The sequence below is a fragment of the Corvus moneduloides genome, chromosome Z, assembly GCF_009650955.1.
Source record: "Corvus moneduloides isolate bCorMon1 chromosome Z, bCorMon1.pri, whole genome shotgun sequence".
Classification (NCBI taxonomy): domain Eukaryota; kingdom Metazoa; phylum Chordata; class Aves; order Passeriformes; family Corvidae; genus Corvus; species Corvus moneduloides.
The window spans coordinates 68,227,270-68,235,508 of NC_045511.1; the positions used below are offsets into that span (position 1 = coordinate 68,227,270).

At 53.0% G+C, this 8,239-nt stretch overlaps 1 protein-coding gene across 1 annotated transcript in view; it reads left to right on the forward strand.

Annotated features, from left to right (window-relative positions):
* The window catches only part of LOC116437867 (T-cell activation Rho GTPase-activating protein-like), a 633,784-nt gene that overhangs the window by 53,906 nt on the left and 571,639 nt on the right, over positions 1 to 8,239 (forward strand). The gene's annotated exons all lie outside the window — the stretch shown is intronic.

Sequence of the window (8,239 nt, forward strand, 5' to 3'; positions counted from 1 at the left end):
AGCATTATGCTTGCTAGTAGTGTCATATTAGTTAGTATCAGTATTGGTTAAAAATACTGCAGCAGGTATTTCTGAGGAAGGCTAGGGAGTAGATACATTTCATTTTCAGTTCTTGTGAAGAAGTGCATCCATTGTGCAAACAACTCTCGCTCTGCACACACACCTTCCCAGTGAAGTGTTCATAGCCAGCAGGGGTGTCAGCAGTCTGTGCAACAGCTCTGCCTGGCAGCAGCCAGAAATACAGCACTGGGCTGTTGGACATTCTTAGAAAGGAGCAGGGAACGCAACACAAAACATGATTAGGCCGCTCCGTGAATCTGTGGTGCTGTTTTGGATATCATTTGCCGTTCCCAGTTATTAAATTTATTTTAACCCAGTTATTAAAATTACTAGAGAGATGCCTCTGCCCCAGTTAAGGTGCAAACAAGACCATATGCCAAAATCAGTAGTATGGACTTCATTTAACAGTTAATGTGAGGAAGAGTGAGAGATAAAAAGAAATAATAGAAAAAAAAGGCGGGGGGGGGGGAGAAAGAGAGTGACAAAGACAGGTTAAGTAGAAATTGGCACCACTCCATGGATCCTGACGGTGTCCTGTTGATCCTCTCCTTCTGGTGTTCTCAGTGGTGAGGGCCACAAAACACAGAGTTCAATGGATTAATGCACATTTGGGCCAGGTGGGGATGCCCAGGTACCACCCCTGGGGAGGGGCAGCTTGACAGAGTCTCTTGCAACAGACTCTGGGGGTGTTGCATCACTTTGCATCCCCTGAAGTGCACTGGTGGCCTCAGCAGTGAGTCTGGGGGACACCTCTGGGTCTTTGATGGTTTATGACCCCTCCTCAGCTGCCTCTCATGCCAGTGTCCCATGTGTTGGCCTTCCCATGGCGGGGAATTTTACAGCTGAGCCGGCTTGTGTGAGGGAGGATGGTTGTTCACTGCCTCTGACCACAGATCACACACCAAAAACTCTCCCTCTATTCTGTGTTTCTCTGGAGGAACAGTGGTAATAACTGGTACAAAAAGGAGGCTAAACATGCCCAAAGTAAAAAAAAAACCAAAACAAACACGATTGTATAATGAAACACAGAACCTAGAGTTTCTGAGGGCAAAACACTGGCTTGTGATTTCACATAAGATCAGGAATTGGGTATGTTTTGGTGCACAGAGATTGGGGTATATTCAAGGGCTGTTTACTTTAGAAACATGATGGTTATTCCCCTGGGCAAGTGTCTTTGCCACTTAACCAATCCAGGTCCAAAATACACCTGCCAAAAGGTGCTGGGCAGGACTGCCCTGGCCATGCCAGCAAGAACAGAGCTGTGGCTGAAATCTCCTGATCACTGTAACACAGCAGAGGAAGGAGAATGAATCTTCAGCACGGAGGGCTCACACCTGAGAGAAGCCCCAAGAACAGGCAAATAATGTCATGAGCTGTCAGCGGGTGGTGTTCAGCTCATCAGGACACCCAAAAATCCCAGGGACAGAGGGTGCTGTGCTCACAAAGTGTGTCTTGAGGATTGTTTGCTTTGATACCAGTGAGAACAGGCTGGGATCTTTGCTATTGAATAACTTCTCTGAAGTGCCCTAATTCAAGAGAAAAAAAAATCCTTAAACTTGTTGTACCGGTTTGGCCAAATTTAGAAATATATCCTCTGAGAGAAGGCACAACCACCCCTCCCCCACCAGGTTCGGGAAAAAAAAAATTTTCCTTGAAGGAAAGTGAAGAAGATAAAACGATTTATTTAACAAACACCCGGGAAAGGAAAATAAGGTTAAATGGTAAAATCTTTCACTGTGGAGGAAAAACCTGGGAAAGCGTGAGAGTCCTCCCTTTGGTCTCCTCGGAGCTGGGGCTTGGCCCAGGGCCAGGCCCTCTGTGCCCGGTGGAAAGTCCTCCCGATGTGCTCTGAGGTTGAAAGCAGTCCAGTAGGAAAGGGAGAAAATCAGGAATTCCAGAGAAGGAAAAAGCAAAGTCCAACTCTCAGTCTCTCTCTGGAGAACGAGAAACTGAAAACCACTGGCCAAAAGCTGACTGGAAAAACAGCAAGCCGGGTGCTTCCTCGCTCCCCTGCTGCAGCTGGGGGGAAAAAAAACCTGCTATCTTTATATGACCTTGAACGAGCTGCAAACTGCTTTGAGAAAGTTTTGCTCAGTTTTTTCCTCTTCCCCCTCTCAGGCTCAGTTTGGAGGCATAGAAAGGCACAAAAATTAATTTCTGGGCATAGGCAGCGATATGGGATACACATCATAACGTCACCCCAAGACACTTGTATAATAAAACGGATCGATTCTCATTACCTTTATAAAAAGCCCGAGCTAATTGTAGCTTTTAAGTGTCTGGGGGGAAAAAGTTAGGAAAGAGCTTGCATTTACTCAAACAGAAAAGGGATGGAATTTTTATTTAAATATCTGGTGGTTTTCCCAAAACTCAACTCCCAAACCACCCCATTTTAGCCTTATTGTTAAATGCCCTTTAAACAGGCTGTGAAAATTTTACTTTTCATTGTATATTACAACATCAAAAGTGTAACTTCTCTGCTGCTTTTGTCCTCCATATCCAGAGATCACTGATTTTTACCTATGCTACTAATGGAACTTGAAATTACTTTCTTCCATGTTTGTGTGCTGCAGGTGTCTGAACTCAGAGCAGGATTTGGAGCAAGCTCTGCTCCCACGTGTTACCCATACGTGCCTCTTCCCAGAACTGTGTGGATGCTCACAAAGAGATCATCTTCAAGAACTATTTTCCTGAAGTAACTCTATGGTCAGTCATCAGAAATGTGCCCTCAAGCCTCTTGAGTCATTCTGCCAAGTTATATTTCACAATATGTTCCCTGGTGACTTTTAATATTTCTGCCTGTGTGGATACGATTTGATGAATTTAGGCAAGTAAGGAGAGTTTCTCTTGTGAGAAATAGATAGATAGACAGACAGACAGATAGGTAAGTGAGATACGTGTGTGTGTGTGTGTGTGTGTGTGAGAGAGAGAGAGATATACGGCAGGAGTATCAACAGAGTGCCTCTAAAATGTCTCTTAAGTTACATTAATTCTTGAGTCAGCTTTGGGATGGACATAAACAGGGCAAATAGAAATTGTAGGGACAGAGCTTGGGAGAACTGCAGTGGAGCAGTGGAGCAGCTACAATGAAGGTCAGTGAGGAGAAGGCCCTTTGCTCGTCCCTGCCCTGCCTTGGAACCGATCCCACAGGCTGCCTGGGAGCCACCACTCCCTGCAGAGCAGTGACAATGGTGGCTGTGCAGCTGAAGAGCTGGATCTGCTGAGCAGTTTTCAGGGAGCTCCAGTCCTGAAGCCGTAGACTTCCCCGCGTTCTCCTCAGGCATTTTCCTGCCACCATCCCCAGGTGGAAAAGAACAGCTTGCTTCCTCCAGCTGTCCCCAGCTCTGTCACAGGGGTGTTTAATGCAGTGCAGATGTGTGGTGTGAAATGAGGCTGGATTATCAAGATCATGCCAGTCAAGACCTACAAAGGCATCTATCCACTAAGGCAGCAGGGACTGCTATTCAGCTGAATCAAATCCACACATTGTCTGACTCAGTCGGCTGGCAGTCAGAATACCAAACTTGCTGAGAAATGGGATTCCAAACTGTAAAATTTCACAGAAAGTGACATCTCAAGTGTTGGAGGTACTTGAAATTTAATTTTACCTGATGGTTCCTTCATTGGGCTTAATTTTCCTTTTATTTATTGTTTTCTTAAATAAGATAATTCTGAGGTTTAAGAAACTTTTCACTGTAAGTAAGCCCACATTTGAGGGACCTTAAGGGGGCAAGAGGGAGTGTTTTTCCCAGGAATGTACCATTCCTATGCTTTACCTCAGGTCGGGTGGTGACTGTCTAAAGACTGGAACCACTGGAGTGTCAGGCACAGAATCACATATGGTGCCAAGAATGAAGCTCAGCAATCTCAAATCTAAGTGTGCAGAGTTTGTGCAGCTAAAAAACCAAGAAATGCCCAGAGCAGAACGTCCCCGTTGTCCCCAGGAGCATGGCAGTGACATTGCACCAGAGAGCAGCGGGGCACTGCACAGAAATCTGTAACGCTCAGAAGGTGTGGATTTGCCCTGGCCTTTGCTGCTGGCTGCTCCAGCCAAATGCTACAACTCTCTGACAGGAGGCTGCAGCCAGGTGAGGATCGATCTCTTCTCCCAAGAGACAAAGGACAGGAGGAGAGGAAACGTCCTCGAGGTGCAGCAGGTGAGGTTCAGGTTCCCGTGGAGGGCAGCCAGGGGTGGTCAGCACTGGAACATTCACATACAGTCCGCGTGTGCCTTTCCATGATGCCTTGAGGGAGGGTGCAGCCTTGATGCCGAGCGCCCTGGGGGGCTCCTGTGGCTGGGTTTGCACTCAGGGTGAGGATGCCCAGGAGCCGCTGAGCTCGGCAGTGGGGATGAAGGCCGGGGCTTGTGGGGTGGGAGGTGTGGCTCTGGGGGCTGTGACATGCCAGGGGATGGGTCACAATGGGAGCTGTGAGCAGGGGCGTGGCCAGCTTGGCAGCCAAGTGACATGGTCCTGCTGGCTGTGACATCACAGAGGACAGGTCACGCTGGCACCTGTGTCCAGGGCCGTCAGCGGGCAGTTGGATTTGGGCAGCCAGCGAGGGCAGATGCAGAGAAAACACTGGGCTGGATGGGGGCTGGCAAAGCTGGGCTGGATGGGGGCTGGCAGAGATGCCCAGGGGGGTTTAAACCCAGAGTGAGAGCTGGGACCCTCAGGGCAGGGCTCTGTCCCCAGAGCTGGGGTAAGAGGGGCTTGGGGCTCTCAGCGTGGCAGGGGACCAGAGAGGCTCTGGGGACATTCCAGGTGCCCCCAGCCCCCTGCTCCCTCCCCCCTGCTGAGCCCCGTTTCTCCCACCAGGCCATGACTCCCACATTTGCCTTCATCCTGGCCCTGTTAGCCACCCACACTGGGCTGAAGATGCAGGTACACGTCGATGAAGATGCAGTCAAGCGGATGCGGGAGCGCGAGGAATACCTTCATCAGGAGATGACTCGGCTCCTGCAGGAGGTTGAGGGGAGCAGGGGCACCATGGAAACCCTGCTCCTTTCAGCACTGCAGCAGCAATGGCTGTTCCGGGTCACTGTAGCAGCTCTGGTTCTGGTTCTGCTTGCTGTGGGCTGCTGGCTGGTGAGGAGAAGAAAGCGTGGCTCTGCCAGCTGCAGTGAGCAGGAGAGATCCAGCAGCCTGGAGAAGGTCGGCAGCCAGAAGAAGGTCAGTGAGCAGGACGAGAGGGTCAAGGGTGCAGTCAGTGATGGCAGCACGTTGGCTGTGCCCAGCCCATCACCAATGAGCAGTTGAACATGGGTCAGTCAGTCCTAAGCCATAGGCGAGCGCCGTTCCGAAAGGGTGCGCGATGGCCTCCGTTGTCCTCAGCCGATTGAAAGGGAGTCAGGTTCAGATCCCTGAATCCGGAGTGGCGGGGATGGGCACCGCAAGGTGCCCAGTGCGGTGACGCAACCGATCCCGGAGAAGCCGGCGGGAACTTCATGCCGGAGTTGCACCCAGGCACCGGGATGGACACCAGCTCTGAAGCCTGGAGCGTCCAGGAGAACAGCACCGTCTACCGCCCCCTGGTCATGCTGCGGCCACCCCCTGGCCACTCCTTCAATGTGGACAGCAGAAAGCAGCCGCCAGCCGGGCGCGTCAGGTAGGCTGAGGTTCAGATCCCTGAATCCGGAGTGGCGGGGATGGGCACCGCAAGGTGCCCAGTGCGGTGACGCAACCGATCCCGGAGAAGCCGGCGGGAACTTCATGCCGGAGTTGCACCCAGGCACCGGGATGGACACCAGCTCTGAAGCCTGGAGCGTCCAGGAGAACAGCACCGTCTACCGCCCCCTGGTCATGCTGCGGCCACCCCCTGGCCACTCCTTCAATGTGGACAGCAGAAAGCAGCCGCCAGCCGGGCGCGTCAGGTAGGCTGAGGTTCAGATCCCTGAATCCGGAGTGGCGGTGCCCAGTGCGGTGACGCAACCGATCCCGGAGAAGCCGGCGGGAACTTCATGCCGGAGTTGCAACCCAGGCACCGGGATGGACACCAGCTCTGAAGCCTGGAGCGTCCAGGAGAACAGCACCGTCTACTGCCCCCTGGTCATGCTGCGGCCACCCCCTGGCCACTCCTTCAATGTGGACAGCAGAAAGCAGCCGCCAGCCGGGCGCGTCAGGTAGTCTGAGGTTCAGATCCCTGAATCCGGAGTGGCGGGGATGGGCACCGCAAGGTGCCCAGTGCGGTGACGCAACCGATCCCGGAGAAGGCCGGCGGGAACTTCATGCCGGAGTTGCAGCCCAGGCACCGGGATGGACACCAGCTCTGAAGCCTGGAGCGTCCAGGAGAACAGCACCGTCTACCGCCCCCTGGTCATGCTGCGGCCACCCCCTGGCCACTCCTTCAATGTGGACAGCAGAAAGCAGCCGCCAGCCGGGCGCGTCAGGTAGGCTGAGGTTCAGATCCCTGAATCCGGAGTGGCGGTGCCCAGTGCGGTGACGCAACCGATCCCGGAGAAGCCGGCGGGAACTTCATGCCGGAGTTGCACCCAGGCACCGGGATGGACACCAGCTCTGAAGCCTGGAGCGTCCAGGAGAACAGCACCGTCTACTGCCCCCTGGTCATCCTGCGGCCACCCCCTGGCCACTCCTTCAATGTGGACAGCAGAAAGCAGCCGCCAGCCGGGCGCGTCAGGTAGGCTGAGGTTCAGATCCCTGAATCCGGAGTGGCGGGGATGGGCACCGCAAGGTGCCCAGTGCGGTGACGCAACCGATCCCGGAGAAGCCGGCGGGAACTTCATGCCGGAGTTGCACCCAGGCACCGGGATGGACACCAGCTCTGAAGCCTGGAGCGTCCAGGAGAACAGCACCGTCTACCGCCCCCTGGTCATGCTGCGGCCACCCCCTGGCCACTCCTTCAATGTGGACAGCAGAAAGCAGCCGCCAGCCGGGCGCGTCAGGTAGGCTGAGGTTCAGATCCCTGAATCCGGAGTGGCGGGGATGGGCACCGCAAGGTGCCCAGTTCGGTGACGCAACCGATCCCGGAGAAGCCGGCGGGAACTTCATGCCGGAGTTGCACCCAGGCACCGGGATGGACACCAGCTCTGAAGCCTGGAGCGTCCAGGAGAACAGCACCGTCTACCGCCCCCTGGTCATCCTGCGGCCACCCCCTGGCCACTCCTTCAATGTGGACAGCAGAAAGCAGCCGCCAGCCGGGCGCGTCCGTGTGGCTCTGGAGTGCCTGTGCTCCGGCGAGCAGCTGCTGGGGCAGAGGTGCTTTCTCCACGCCTCTGGTGGCCAGCTGGTGAGGGATCAGCACTGGTACCTGCTGGACACCCTCTGCACAGGCTCCTGCTTGGATGTGGAGAAAGTCTCCCGCTGGGCCCAAGTGTTGGTGCCATCAGCCTGGCTGCTTTTGCCCCACTCGCTGCACTGCCAGCTCACGGCGCTGCCCTGCGGCAAGTCCTGCAGCTTCCAGCTGACCAGCACCTCTGGACTGCAGATCAGCCTTGAGATGGCTCTGGCAATGCAGCAAGGCAGCTCAGGTGCCTACCTGAGCTTTGAGTAGGCAGCAGCCAGCTCTGCCAGCAGCACCGTGTGTGCCAGGGAGCTGCCGCCTCTCATACCCACAGCCAACATGCCATTGCTGCTGAGGGCTGTGATAAAAATGAGTTGAGGAAGGTGAAGTCAACCATTCCTCATGGAACATTTTTTGTCTTCTGTTAAGATTCTTTAGCTTCTATTATCATTAACCTGAAAAGTTTAGCTAGACCATAGTAATTCTGAAACCTCCCAAGGCAGAGCTGGGAAGGTTACCATGATTTCAAATATGTATTTGTTCTTGTTGAGAAAAATATATAGCCATAGGAGCTTTTCCTATACCTCTTTTTTCCATAATCAAAATAAAATGAAATGCTTTGATTAATATTCGGTCTCCCAACAAGTCACTTGTGATGAAATACAGACAAGTCACAAATATTAGTAAATTGTCAATACTGTCAATTACGGTGGCAATTAAAAATTTCCTTGATTCTCACACAGCTCCATCTCATCTGTAAGGGGGTTCCTATAAAAGAAAGGACAAAATTGGGCCCACTGCAGGCCTATAATTAAAAGGAAGGAAAAGCCTCTTGTCTCTATCACAAAGGTGAGAGAGGCTGAGTGAAAAATGACCATCACATCTCGATTTAAATCTGCCGGCAGCTCCCCTGCTCCCAGACTCGTTCTGACCTGCAGTA